Raw genomic sequence first — 15,768 nt, 5'->3', positions numbered from 1 at the left:
ATTAATTTTTTTGACATTTTGTTGACATGGGCATAATCAGGCACTCAGGCAGGGAAATTTTTTAAATTTGTGACAGTCTGACCAAATTTTGAAATGATATTGACGACCAGATTTTTTTGTTCGCGACACTAATGCCCGGTTTCTGGAACGACCCGATAACTTAACGGCCGGTTAATTCAAGCGTTGCTATAGAAACGCTAGAAAGTCACCAATCACATTACATGATTTTTGTATTTATCGGAGAGTTAACTAACTGTTCAAATAAAATTGTTTCCAGAAACCGGGCCTAAGTCCATTAGTGACAAGTTTTTAATAAAGACCGTTGTAACATAAAAAGATACAAGAGATACAAACTCAAGAATATCACAAGTAAAACAAGTAAGACGTCGATTTCATAGCTGACGTTAAGATTTAATAATTTAACATTTGACTGTTAACATCTGATTTGACAGCTTCAACGGCTCGTCATAGTTCGACACAAACAAATCATAGAGCCGCACAATTCCAGAGGACTCTTGATATACGTACTTTTAGAGACACTTTGTTCTTTATCGTACTATGAAATCCATGTGTATAATTGGTGCGGTCCTGTTTTAAAATTTACCAATATTGCTATATAACAATGTTGTAGTTGCTATGATATGAAGCTGTTGATTGGTTGCATCTATACAAAATCAATGTTGTTCAATTACAATATTGCTAAGTTTTGAAACAGAATCACACTAATTATCTTGACGCATTTCTTGCAAAAAATTTAAGCTTAGATTTAGATGTATCCAGGTAATCGACGATGACGTTGTTTTTCTCGTTTTTCACACAAAAATGACCCCGTTGTCTTTGAAGTAAATGGGAAACTCTCTCCTCTCATGTATTGGGTAGGTACAAAGTTATTATAAATGATTGTAGTCCAAGTTGACGTAAAAACCGAATATAAAAAATTATGAATAAGTGAATACACACCGTTCACAGACAGGAGTTAAATTGGTTGCAAAACAACTCAATATTTTTAGATTCAATCATTAATTTGGAAAGAAATTCTCATCGCCGCACTTTTCAGCTAAAAAATGACACTAACAGTGACAAAAATTGACAGTTCAGAGTGAGGTGGCAAAAATTTCGTAATATAGGCATGGCTTGCTTCGACTACAATCATTTATAATGATCCTGTATACAGTGTTTAAGTTAACTTGAATCCACAACCCTAGTATGTAAACCCTAAACAAGATCCTTTAGAGATCTTTCGAGAAGTCACTTTGATCAGCAATGGCACAGTAGGTACCATAGATTTTTTGATGATCATTGGATAATAATTGGAAGTGAATTTGATGAAAGTTTTCAAAACCATCATAAAAAACTGCATCCGATAAATCACCTCCTGTTATTTCCCCAAGAAAATTTATGATTCGGATAAAAATAAATGGTGACTATGAAAAGATCAGAAAAACACTGACACTTCGCGAATTCTTTATTCTGCACATTAGGTATTTATAGGATTTGCATCGCATGTGGCTCCATAAAAAGAAATCACATGGATTTAAACCTGGAGAAGAAGAGGGCCATAACACAGGACCATTGGGACGGTCTATTCAACGATCATGAAAATTATTGTTTAAAAAATGGCATGTCTAACTTGTAACTTGAACGGCATAATGCGGCGGTGCTCCATCTTGTAACAACCCCATATCCTGGCGTATTGCCATTGGTACACCATCGACTAATTCAGGATAATTACGTTTTAAGAACTGCAATATTTACACCATTTAAGGTAATAGAGGTAAAAATCAAATAATTTGTCCATAATAAATAAATTTCGGGCCAAACTTTTACACCAACTTCTTGTTTGTAATGATACTCACGAACTAGGTGCGGATTTCCATCATACCAAAACACAGTATTGTGGGCATTGTGAGCACTACCTCACGTAAATGCGTAAAACGCACTCTCGCGGAAGCTCTATAGATTTAAGGACTTGCACGGGATGAACATGATTGGAATGCAGCCCTTGGTCACTTAGAGTTCGGCGTACGATATAGTGGGACACACACCAACTTGTTCACGTACTTGCACGAAGATGGGCGTCCAAAAAAAAATTTTCCGCTTCAAATACACAAGATGGCAGCTAGTTGTTACATGAGCATGACCAACTTCATTAAACTATGTTATGGCCATCCCAAATGTCGAAAAAAAGTAAACCAAATGACAAGTCGATGATGGACATAGACAACACAGTAAACCTATAGAACGCAAACTCCTATGCATTTTATCGGTTTTTTTGGAAACGCACCCACCACAAGCCGCCAGGGGACGCTGCCGTTTTATAAAAATAAAAATCGCGGAAACTTATGCCAAAATTAAAAAAATATATATATTTTGACATTTAAGTCATAAACAATAAGTCTACTGTTACGAGAATTTGCAGAGTGCAAAGGTATTTAAACCATGTGGAACTCGCCATAGATTTTCAAATTCAATTAAATATCCTGGGCATTTTATGGAATGGATTAAAAACACGGGTAACAAGCAGTCATCAACTTTGTAGCCTATGAAAGTGTAGGTATAACAGCTACACTGTGTGTGGACTTCATTTTACCAGCAAATAATACTTCGGCACGAACGTTTTCGTCGTCATAAAAGTATAAACTGACAGTTTTTGGCAATGAAATGGCATATAACATAACCTGATATTTAACTTTTTAAATGTGTGGTTATTCTAAATTTCACTAGATATCGCCACTTCATCTCGATCACATGACCAACTTCATTAAACTATGTTAACAAATTTCTTTTCTAGTACCACAAATTTCCCGAAGAACCTCAAACCATTCAGCTCTAACTCCACTGCCGCTGGGAAATTGAAATAAAGGTTTTTCAGAATTGCCACAAATAATGCATTTAATGAGCATTTTCAGAGTTTTTTGATTGACAAAATTTCAAATTTGACGGCAATTTTACCTTGATGTCTAACAAACAGATGACACCACTTCATCACTATCCCAAGGTTGGTAGAACTGACTAATTTGTATAATAGGTTGCCTCGTTGAAAATTGCGGGGCGGGGGGGAAAGTAACTCGTGACGTAAAATCAACCCAGAAATTTTGGGTGTTCGAATAGAACCTACGGTTTATAAGCTCCGTGGAGTTTTTTCGGTGGCTTTTTGGGATTTATTCTAGCGAAGGAACACCTAATGCATGATCGACAGACTCTGTAGTAAAAGTTTGGTACACTGTGACGTCACGAGTAACTTTTGCGGGGGGAAAAAATTCAGACTATTGCTTTAAATGGAAACGAGGCAACCTATTATACAAATTAGTCAGTTCTACCAACCTTGCACTATCCACCATAGACAACACAGTAAACCTATAGAACGCAAACTCCCATAGTTTTTTGTGCCCCGACGCCATCTACTGGCTTGTGGTAGGTGCAAAATAAGACACAGCTAGCTGGATATCCTGGCTTTTTTATTTATTTTAATTTAAAGTAAATTATTTATGAAACTAAAAGACTACATTTATTTTGAGGTTTTTATTTTTAATCTTTTTCGATACATTTCCGTTGCATTTTTATAAATTTTGGTTTGGTATTTCTTGCATCCTCACCCAAAATTTTGCTGTTTATTTTCATCGAATTTTGCATGAAGTTTTATACGTTTTCGGTTCATTACAGTCCGAATTTTGGATCGACATTTTGCCTTTTTAAAATTGAATTGAATTGAAGTTGAATATGCTGAGCTTTTCTTATTTTCTTTTTGAAACTTTCACATCATAAGAATTTATATCTTCTACTTCATTACTACATAAAACAGGAGTTACACAATTATAGTGTCTTCAGTAGATGTCGTAGATCAGTAGATCGGATGAAAATTCTATAAAAAGTAGTTTTCAGTTAAAATATAATTATCAATATTTTTTTACAATTACTGGAAGTAAATCTGGACTGGAAAAGGAGGGAAGTTGTATCGAGGGTACGGCCACATTCGTTCGTGCCGAAGTCTTTGCTGGTAAAATGAAATCCACACACAGTGTAGCTGTTATACCAACACTTTCATAGGCTCCAAAGATGATAACTGCTTGTTACCAGTCTTTTTAATACATTCCATAAAACGCCCAGGATATTTAATTGGATTTGGAAATCTATGGCGAGTTCTACATGGTTTATAATACCTTTGCCCGGTGCAAAGTCTCACAATAGTAAACTTATTACTTATGACCCTTATGACTTGATATGTCAAAATATAATTTTTTTAAATTTTGGCATAAGTTTCCGCGATTTTTATTTTTATAAAACCGCAGCGTCCCCTGGCGGCTTGTGGTGGGTGCGTTTCCAAAAAAACAGGGAAAATGCATAGGAGTTTGCGTTCTATAGGTTTACTGTGTTGTCTATGACTATCCACATAGAGAAAATAAAGTACTATAGAATGAAAAGTCCCTAATAAATTTTTGGAAAATCGTTTAGCGCACCCTCACCACACCGCAAGAGGGCGCAAATGTTTTAAAAAGTCAAAAATTTAAAATCAAAGTAATCTCAATAATCTAAAAATCAGTCAAAGCAGTGTCAATCTTTATGTCACTATCTTGTAATTCAAAATGAGACTGTGTCACGTTCACAAATAATGTAGTACCGCTGCTAAGATTGCTAAATTTGTTGTTGAGAGAATCAAGCAAAATTTATATAGAAAACAATCAACAAATTGAAAGAAAAATAATACTTCAAGACCAAGAGATTACACCATTATTTGATACACCTCATCTTATTAAAGGAATTAGAAATTATCGGATAACAAAAGATTTGGTTTGGGAAGTAAACGAAGAAATTTTAAGTATGAAATTGGACCATATTGTGAAGGTTTATCTTTATGATTCAGCGTGGGGCGAATTAAGATCCCTCCACAAAATTACGGACATGCAGATAAGATCCAAAAGATGTCCTATGCAACTCAAGTTTTGAGTCGTCATAATCATGATTAATTCAACTATCATGCTATTAGTTAACTGTGGTAATTTCTAATAACATTGTTGTTAATAATCTAATATATATTTTAACTAACAGGTAGAACAAACCTAAATGATGAAGACTTGGGAACTGCAAAAACAATAACTTTTTTGACAAACTCTTTGATAATAATCTGGAGGGAGGAACATGTCGTCCACGTTGCGAGAAACCTCTTGCTTGTGGAGTTTAGAAAAATCCGGGGCACACAAAATTTTGGCAGGAAGCAGTCCTACACTTACGCAATATGTACCTACTTTGGAAAAAAAAAATGTGGATTAAAAAATAGCACATTGGAAGGATTTTTGGATTTATACTAAAATTTAGCAGAAAGTGGCAAGTGTGAGTTTTTTAGAGTTTGTAAAAAATGTTAATAAGATTCATAATATTTTCAAAATTATATTGAGTAACATAACTTCGACCGATAATATTAAAAGCAAAATTTCAACGGTAATTCAAACATAAGTACCTAATGTTAATTTTTCGTTCACTTAAAAATAAAATTGGAGATGAAATTATTGGTAAAATAATTCATTTAACCACATTTACATTAAGGGGTAAAATTTAATTTTAAATGGTAGGATACGAGAACGATAGCATTTAGGAATAATATTTATAAAAATAAAGCAGAACTGTATCAAAGACGGTTGAAAATAAAATATCGAAAGTACCTATTGTTGGCGTTTTAATTTGTTGTGAAAATTTTCAATGATAAAAAATCAAAGGAAAGGTAAACGTATCCAGTAGGCTGTGATTTTGCACCGTCACCAGGATAAGAGATGGCGGTAAACGCTTTATGCCCAAAAAATGTATAGGGAGTTTGCGTTCTATATGTTCTTATTTTGTCTATGACTATCCATAACATACTTCATACGAAGCGCATTTTAATGGAATTGGAATGGCCATAACATAGTTTAATGAAGTTGGTCATGACATGAGCATTTCTTTTAAAACAGCGATGATCATGGAGATGTCAAAAACTTGTATAAACGTACGAAGATATGCAGATTGCCGGTTTGGAAATCGCTTTCAATAACGAGCACGAGCTAATTGAACTGAAAACAACCTAACCTAACACACAAAGTGTCAATTTCCTTTAGGGAATTTAGTTATCACCGAGGTACTGCCAACAAAATCACTAGATGGTCATAGTCAACTCGGTCGGCAACACTGTTTGGTGAAAAATGCGTCAGATTGTATTTGTTAGGTTATCTGTCAATTTCCGTTTTTGAAACTCAAAATTTTAGAATAAAAAAAAAAGAACGAAAATCTTTTTAAAATGCAGCAAGTAAGTAGGTAGAAAATCAAATTCTAAAAGCAAAATAAACTTATGAACTAATTTTAATGTTTTCGAATCACGAGACAAACTATAACGGGTGTTTTTTTTTTTAATTTGGCGTCGAAGTAGGCGTTGAACTGTCAATTGTGAACGGACTATACATGTTACGGATCACGGATCAACCGTTTAAATCTTACGCTTTTACACGAGTGCACTCGTGTAAAAACGTAAGATTTAACTCGAGTGGTGCGACTTCAATCGACTTTCCAACGCCTACTTCGACGCCAAATTTAAAAAAAAAAAAACCTTTATGTACCCCAATAGTCTGCAAATATTTAATTTTTGTTGTATCCATGGAAATGAGGGAGAAAAATCAAAGCCATGTTGCCATACGTTATTTGAGGTAAAACGAACATAAAATTACTACTTGGAAATGCTGGAAATAATGAAGAAAATAATTGCAAACCTGATCACAATCGCTCAGAATTATTATGCCACTGGCTAGTACAAGACAAATTGTGAAAATCTTTTTTAATATTTAAAATAAACGAGCCCCCATATCTTCAAATCTAAGAGGTATAGAATTTTTTTATTATTTTTCTCATTATCTTCTAACATGAGTTTTGGGGCACCCAGTAGATAAAAATAGTACTCGTATACAGTGCCTTTTTTTTAACGCTGGCCATAGGAATTTACATGACAAAAACTTTGGATCGTGTTAATAAGCTTTTTAGCAGGAATTTTTAAGTGAAATTTAGCAAAATATTAGATTAGTATTTTATAAATCAATTTAAGTTTATTTTATATTACAGAATAAAATAATTACGGAATTAATAAAAAAAAAGTACTTTTAATTTATTACATTATTTCTTGCCCAGAAGGTTTTATAATCGTTAGACAGTTACAAAATGCTTGAGAAAATTTTTGTGATCGTCTTGGTTAGTGTCTGCATCATTTCTTTATTTGAAAAGCTGTCCATTGAGAATTGTTACTGTTTGACGTTTGTTGAGTTTACATTACGTCAGCCTACTTGGCAAGCCAGATGGTAAATTTAATAAACTTCTTTTTGCTCTAATTCCGTGATTATTTTGTTTTGTACGATGGGCCAAACTGAAATTGATTCATAAAATACTAATCTAATATCCTACCAAATTTCACTTGAAAATTCCTACTGAAAAGGTCATTAACAGACCCTAAATTTTTTAGCATGTAAATCCATATGGCCAGCGATAAAAAAAAGGCACTGTATAAGTACATAATATAGGTCTTTGTGGACAAGCCCTATAGTTTATGGCAATTACATACAAAGCTTTATGTTCGATTGTGAAGTTAAGCTTCTTTTAGATACAAAATTAATAGATTTTAAAAATTACGATAATTTCGAAGTGTTCTGTTTTTGTTGCTGCGGTTACGAAGTTGTTTATTACTATTTATTTGAAAACGAACAGTGTTTGTGTTTGAAATACGAGCTGAAATTGTCTTTATTTCTACAGCGTGATCAACAATGACTGAGTCTGTTGGCAATGAAACAATTGAAAATACTGGTGATTTTTGTCCAGTAATTGGCACTGACCACGCACTGACCGGGTTTTTTAACTTGAGATGACATTAAAAACATTCTTGGTTATGCAGGTTATGTTTATACTATTACAAAAATTAACCTTCGTTGGTAAATTTTAAATTTGCCAAATTTCATTGTCACCAACAGACTCAGTCATTCTTGATCACTCCGTAGTTGCAATAAAGAACAAAGTAAGTGAAATTACGGCAAAAGCCAAAGAATCTTTACTGCAAAGTTTTCTATTAATTTTATTCTTTCCTGATTTAAATAAAATTATGAAATTTAGTTGTTTTGACGTTTATTTTGAAGTAACACCCGAAATTGACAAGCGTCCGCTTTACTTTATCATTGCGGATGAGTCCCTAAAGAGGTAGTTTATGGAGGACAAACGATATCATAAATCATGAATTATAATACACTGGAACGTAAAATTATTAGTACTCTGATAAATTAAAAACATTCCTTGACAACCGTGAAAATGTATGTAGACAACTCTGTTTATGGTAAAATAAAGATGTTGACGATTTTTCTGTAGAAGAACATGGAGATATTACAGAAGCTGCAATTGCTGCAGTTTCAGTTTTGAAATCATAACTTACTTTGTAAATTAATCGCTCACTTTTTACGATTTACAATTAATTGGTACCGTTCTGCGTTTAGTTTCATGCGATTTGAATGGATTGAATGTGAAAACTATGAATTTTTAAAATCTAAGAAAAACCGGCATCGTTCTGGTTCATGAAGAAGGGCGAGGTTATATTTTTTGAATACGTACTGTAACGGTCCGAATAGCTTCGGTAAATTAAGAATTTTAATTTTTAAAATAATTTCAACGAAATGTTTTAAATACCGTTCATTTGCGACGGAAATGCTGGTCAGTTGTAAATTTTATTGATCTTTGTCGGAAAGAGTGGTACCACATTCCTCATGTGAAATCTGCGAACCTTTCTTTGAAAAGGCAGGGACCGAACACAACACAAAGATAACAGTTTTCATGGGAAAAGAAACATTGCAAAATTTACTCGTTCGACAATTTGGGGAGTCCAGTTAAAATCAGGGGATAATTGAATTAATGAATTTGATGTTAGCAGGTTTCAAATTGAGAGAACCACAAAATTAATGTTCTCAAATTTGTGGCATATTCGTAATTAAAGGGCGAGAATTGCAAATTAGAAACACAGCGCTTTATTGTAGAAAATAACTAGAATCGTTTGCACTTTTAGTTAGAAAAGTAACAAAGCAAAGTAGAAAACGAGTCGGTAGAAAACACAGATAACAGAGTAACGATAAAGCCAGGTAGTCGTAGAAACCAGAGGTGTGAGTGAGAGAGAGAGAATGAAAATTACGAATTAATTAGAACAGTTTTGGGGAATCAAACCAATGTAGAACAATTTTTAGAAGTAGCAGATCAACGGAATTTAGTTGCATAACATAGCACTTGCGTAACAGAGTTTCAAGCCCAATTTACGTTTCAAAATAATGTTAATTTGTCCCATTTAAATTCTGTCTGCTACATTTTAATTCTGTTTGTTCATTTTTAATTGTGTTTGTTTCTTGATGTTGAGGTTTATTATTGTATAGAGTCAGTAATTTAATGTTCTTTTTCAGAGTTCTAATTCAACAACAAATTATATACATTCGGTCTGGTCCTAACAAAAGTCTAAATTTAAACATTTAAAATTATGGTGGAAAACGGAAACTGTAATTTCAAAAGTTCTAGAGATATCGAAAAGGTGTCGCGATCGGCGTAAGGTAGAACCGAGCGGATTGGTCACTTTGGTCAAGTAGGGGTTGCGAAAGTGGGGTGCGCCAGAAATGATAAAACCGAATGCGGGACGGGAAAGAAGGCTTTTTTTGATTCACTCGGGGTTTAATTTCCAAAGTAGCCGGAGGTACGTTCGGTACCTCCAGCAGCCATTTTGTGGCCACGTGCTTTACATTTACAAGGTAAATTATTTGTCTAATTCTTGTACTTAAATTGTAGTCGCGGTTTATTCATACAACATTAGTTCACTATCGTGTTAAAATAAAAATTATATTATTTTCTTTGAGCATTTGATAACCACGCCAAGATTAGAGCCCGAGGCGTGCCGAGGGTTCTAAGGCACGAAGGCTATAAGGGACTTCTTCACCGTGGTTTATATACTATTTTTTTCACTATTAGATATGTTAAAACCCTTTCTGGTAATAATTAATAATTAAATTATTTTGTCCGATGCGACGATCCGACTTCTAATTTTTCAACGGTTGCTATGAAAATCGTCTACGTTAACCAATGAAATCAACGAAAATCTTTCGTTGCTAAGTAACGGCTGTTCATTATTGACCTTGGTTAATAATAAAAAATTATTAACCGTGGTTAATAAAAAGGGTATATTCTGTCTCGTGATTCGGAAGTCACGTTAAGCCATTGGTCCCGGTCTGTTGAGTTGCCCCTCATAGATTTGTAAACCAGTCCTAGACTGTGTAACAAATTTTTTATAATAATAATAATAATCTATCAACTTTTTCTACTTCTTCTTCAACCGATTCAATAACAAAATTGCTAATTAATTTGAAACTTCAGTTACCAACTATTAGAAGAATTCCAAAAGCTTGCAGACATTTAGCTGCAGATAAATTAAGTTCCATTATTAATAATTGTCTTTCGACCAAATCATTATCATCCTTTGAGAATCTTTTGCTTTTTTCGTATAGAGCTTTCAATGTAGCAGAGAAATTTGATAAGTCGTTGAATAAGCATATAAAAGAAAATCTTTCTAATTTTGAAGTACCTCAAATACGAACTGGTTCTAAGAAACGTACAAATTTATCATTAGCTAAGAAAGTAGAAGCAAAAGTAGCCGATTTTGATATCAGAGGAGCTGTTAAATTATTGTCCTCGGGTGACTCATTAGCTTCATTCAACGAAGATGTTGCTGAAGAACTTAAAAAAAAACATCCTTCACCATCTCGCGAACTTTTTTTCCCAGACCCTTTCAAACCAGGAGACATTAGTTTAATAGTCAATGAGCAAAACGTTCGAGAAGCTATCAATTCATTTCCTGCCGGTTCTTCACCAGGTTTAGATGGCATGAGACCACAATACTTGAAAGATATCATATCTTTGTCAGCGGGTGAAGCAGGTCAGAAGGCACTAAGAGCTTTAACCAAACTGTGCAATTTTTTATTATCTGGGCAACTTCCTTCAGAAATCTGCCATTTATTGTATGGTGCGTCTTTATGTGCCCTTAACAAAAAAGATGGAGGAATTAGACCGATCGCTATCGGAAACTGTTTGCGAAGATTGACCTCAAAGCTAGCCTGTTTTCAAAGTCGAAATATTGTAAATTCGTATTTATCTCCACACCAACTTGGAGTTGCAACTAAACTAGGATGCGAAGCAGCAATTCATACCACACGAACCTTTGTTAATAACGATCAAAACCGTGGCAAAGTTCTTCTTAAATTAGATTTCAAAAATGCCTTTAACTCAGTCGAACGGGATTGTATTCTGAAAGAAGTCCAATGTCATACCCCACTTCTGTACCCTTATCTTTATCAATGCTATAGAAATCCTTCAACTTTATTTTTCGGTAATCATTTAATTTCTTCTTCTGTTGGAGCTCAGCAAGGAGATCCCTGCGGTCCCATGATTTTTAGTCTTGCCATTCAACCAATTATTTTATCTTTGGATTCTCAAATGAATATATGGTATTTAGATGATGGAACCTTAGCTGATTACCCAGAAGTAGTTTTATCCGACTTTAAGAAAGTTATAAATTTATCTCAGGAAATTGGCCTTGAATTAAACTTTAACAAATGCGAGATCTTTTGCTGTTCTGGAGACACAGATTTAAAAGTCATAAAGGAATTTCAAAATTTAGCACCAGGCATTAAAATCTGTGACCGAGAAAGTTTATCTCTTTTAGGCTCTCCAATCTTTGACCAAGGTTTCAAAAACACCGTCGAAAAAACTATAATTACAGTTGAAAATCTTTTAAACAAAGCTGAACTCCTTAACAGACACGTGGCTTATACTTTAATCAAAAACTGTCTTTTCATACCAAAATTTAATTTTTTATTAAGAACAACTCCATTTTGGAAATTTTCTAAGTATGTTAATTCAATTGATTCTTCTTTAAAGTCTTGTTTAGAGAGAATACTTAATTTACGTTTAACTGATTTACAATGGCGTCAGTCCACTTTACCGATTAGATTTGGTGGTCTGGGAATTCGTCGCATTTCCGATATTTGCCTCCCTGCTTTCCTATCTTCAATTAATGGGGTTAAAAAGCTTGTTTCTTTATTACTAAACTCAAAGGATAATGAGTTTAATATTCACCATTATGATGAAGCTTTAGCAGCCTGGGGTGTAGCAAATGAGAACGAAATACCAACAATTCCACAATTTCAGAAGAATTGGGATAATATTAATATCAAAGGAATAATTGCCAATGACTTAATCTTTAATTCACCTAGAGACTTGGCTCGTTTTAAAGCTTTGCAATGCAGAGAATCAGGATCTTGGTTACATGCAATACCTTCTCCTAATATTGGTACTCTTTTAGATAACACTTCCTTCCAAGTTTGTATTGGTTTAAGATTGGGTTGTAATCTTTGTACACCTCATATTTGCAAATGCAATGCGAAAGTTGACGAAATTGGCACCCACGGTCTAAGTTGTTTCAAAAGCAGTGGTAGATTTTCAAGACACACTGAAATTAATTCCATTATCAATCGGTCTTTAACTTCAATTCATGTGAATTCAACTTTAGAACCAAACGGACTGTCTCGGGATGACGGAAAACGCCCAGATGGGATGACTTTAGTACCGTGGATTAAAGGTCAACTTTTGGTTTGGGACGTTACTGTTGTAGATACACTTGCAGACAGTTACGTATTGAAATCATCTGAAGTCTCAGGTTTTGCCGCTGAAATGGCTTGCAAACGCAAACATAGCAAATATAGTTCAATCATTTCGTCAAACTACGTGTTTAAAGGTTTAGCATTTGAAACCTTAGGCCCTTGGTGCAAAGAAGCCATCGATTTCATTAATGTCATCGGAAACCGACTTATCGCGGAATCAGGCGATTCAAAATCAAAGAAATTCCTTTTCGAGAGGATTTCCCTTGCCATTCAAGGTGGAAACGCTGCAAGCATTCGGGGCACTTTTCCAGATTCCGCAATATTATCGGAAATTTTTGTATTATAAAACAAAAATGTTTATGTAATTATGTTATAATATAATTTTTAAAATGAAAAAAAGTAATAATTTAAAATTTTTTTTTTTTTTTTAATTATTAACCGTGGGAGAGAAATTCAAATTCTGGGTTCGCTTCGAGAGTCAATAAGGGCGCCTTCTGAGATTAGTAGTGAAAAAAATAGTATATATCATTCAGAGTAGCTCTCTTCGTGATTCGCTCAGTTGTTGGCCTCAACTGCGTTTCGGCCTTCAATCTCTGGGCTAACCACAAAAAGACTCACTTCAACTCTTAATGATATAATATACTATTTTAAGGATGCCCCATTTAACCCATGTTCCCATTAAAAAAAAAATCATGTAGTCTTTGTATTTTGAGAACTTAAAAATTTATATTTCGTGGAACACCAACAACAAACAAAATGATGTAAAACATGGTTAAACTAATGGGTAAGTTATCATGGGAATCCGAATCAGACTACATATTTTCTTTGATTTATCGGAAATGATACGAGTAGATAATAATAATTTGAGTTTGTCAATTTACTCCGTCAAGGTAAATTGCCAAATTGGAAATTCAAAATTAGTAAACTAAAACAGCAAGTGATGCCAGCATGTCATTGAAAACGACTATAATTATTTATTATTCAATATGTATGTACATTGTGTATTTTCGCTGTAATACATGGTAACTAAAGAAAATCAAAGATTCTTGTTGGTTTATAAAGTAATGAATGATATAGTCAAGTACATATTTTCCATATTGAAATCTATATATTAATACGTGAAGGAAAACCTTTGTACCCCTTTTTAAGCAAATTGCGCGCACGGAGGGTTGTGAGATTTGGCATAGTTAAAGTTTATGTGGAAAAGGAGTGCAGAAAGATAAAATGTATGTATAATATACAGGTCGTCCCCAAAAAAAGAGACAAATCCATAGCTCCCTTATTTATCAGAGGATTTTAATTATCTATACACCAAATTAAATGGTTGTGAATAATCTATACACCAAATTAAATGGTTGTGAATAATCTATAAAATGGCATACTAAGTTCACGTAAAACCCAAAGTGCTTCAAGGTTAAACTGTCAAAATATTTTTTTCAAATACGGACACATACTTTTTTTTACTAATTCTGATAGAGATTTTTATTCTGAAAACAACAATGTATGACATGTGTAACCTGATATAAGAAAATTAAAAAAAAAATAACACTACATTTTGAAAGAAATGACGAGCACCAAGCGAGAAGCTATCAAAATTCATTGCGTTACAATGTAATAAATTAACCAAATTAAACAAACAAATGACAAATAATGTAATAACATTTGGGATTGCATGTACAGAGCGCAGTTTAAGCATCGATGATAGTAGGTAGCATTTTTTAACTTTTTTTTGGTTTTTGGGTAAGTAAGTGTACACTTGTGATACACTGTTCTTTTTAGAATAAAAAATCTCCATCAGAAGTGTTAAAAAAAATTATGTGTTCGCATAAAAAAAAAATATTTTGACAGCTGAAGTCCTTGGACCTATATGTGAATTTATTAGGGCTTTTTGTAGCCTATTTAGGGCCATTTAATTCGGTGCATAAATAATTAAAATCCTCTGATAAATAAAGGAGTTATGGACTCAAATTGGAGCGAATGCGGAGTGGGTGATTTGTAATTGATTTAATCCCACCGCAGTGAAATCCACTCCAAGAGGGAGTTTATATAGATTATTCATTAAAAAATACAAAAATACAAAATTCTTTGACCACATATTAGTGGTTTGCCACCACATAAGTTAGTATTGAAAATTAATTGCACGTTTTACAGTATCAGAAACTTGAATACAAAGGAAGCATTAGTCTATGGAACTACAATGCGCATCAAGTTTATGCATCGCAATGCTATTGATTGCGAAGTTTTAACTGGAACCGAACGCAATAAGAGAATTTTGATTCCACGTATAAATTTAACATATTCAGGTACTATTTTACCATTTAATTTTCAAAGAAGTCAATTTCCAATTATAGCTGCATTTGCGATGACAATAAATAAGTCTCAAAAACAAACATTCGAAAAAATTGCAATTTTATTGAGGCAGCCAGTTTTCAAATGTACGTCGCAGCAAGTAGCGTTCGATCATCATTCAATGGTTTTGAGATTTTATATTTCCGAATATAACGGCCAAGGGCATTTAGCAAACGATGGAATTTTATTTTAAGTTCAATGGACAACATTTTATTTTTTTAACCACCCGTTTTTTTTTGTTTCAGTAAAAAATATAGGTATGAAAAATACGAAACACGTGTTCTTTATTTCGTTTTTCATTTTTTGTATTAATTTTTTATTTCAATTTTATATTATATAATTTGAAAAAGATAGGCAAATTAACTGTGTAGCCTTGGCGAAACCCGGCCAGTATAGCAAATAAAAAACTTTACAAAATGTCAAAAAACGCGTTATTGTTTTTTAAATATGGCATAGCCAAAACCTCATTTTTCCTATCGTTCGTATTTTTCAAATAACTCGAAAATTAGTGCATAATGACGTATTTGTAAACGCTCGCAGCTGACGTAATAGAACAAAATTCAAAAAAATTATATGCGATAATTATAGAGGTATACTCTTTGATAAAAAAAAACTCAGTAACATTCAAACTTCAAAATTTAATGAAACGGTCGAATTTCGACCGCTGGGCGACCTCTAGTTATTTTAAATGTGTGCATTCAGCAGAAAAAGCTGCTCCGTAGCTGTTGAGTAAATTTCTGTTGAA

At 33.5% G+C, this 15,768-nt stretch overlaps 1 protein-coding gene and 1 long non-coding RNA gene across 23 annotated transcripts in view; one reads left to right on the top strand and one right to left on the bottom strand.

Moving 5' to 3' along the window:
* Positions 1-15,768, bottom strand: part of Dscam2 (Down syndrome cell adhesion molecule 2) — a 431,544-nt gene that overhangs the window by 236,665 nt on the left and 179,111 nt on the right. The window lies entirely within an intron of this gene.
* LOC138122379 (uncharacterized) lies at positions 4,557-5,656 on the top strand. Its single transcript, XR_011156466.1, has 2 exons — positions 4,557-4,993; positions 5,047-5,656. It is a non-coding gene; the product is annotated as an uncharacterized lncRNA (long non-coding RNA).

Source organism: Tenebrio molitor, chromosome 1 (assembly GCF_963966145.1).
Source record: "Tenebrio molitor chromosome 1, icTenMoli1.1, whole genome shotgun sequence".
In the NCBI taxonomy this organism is placed as follows: domain Eukaryota; kingdom Metazoa; phylum Arthropoda; class Insecta; order Coleoptera; family Tenebrionidae; genus Tenebrio; species Tenebrio molitor.
The sequence above is the reverse complement of the archived record's forward strand: the minus strand, read 5'-3'. Positions and strand labels throughout refer to the sequence as shown.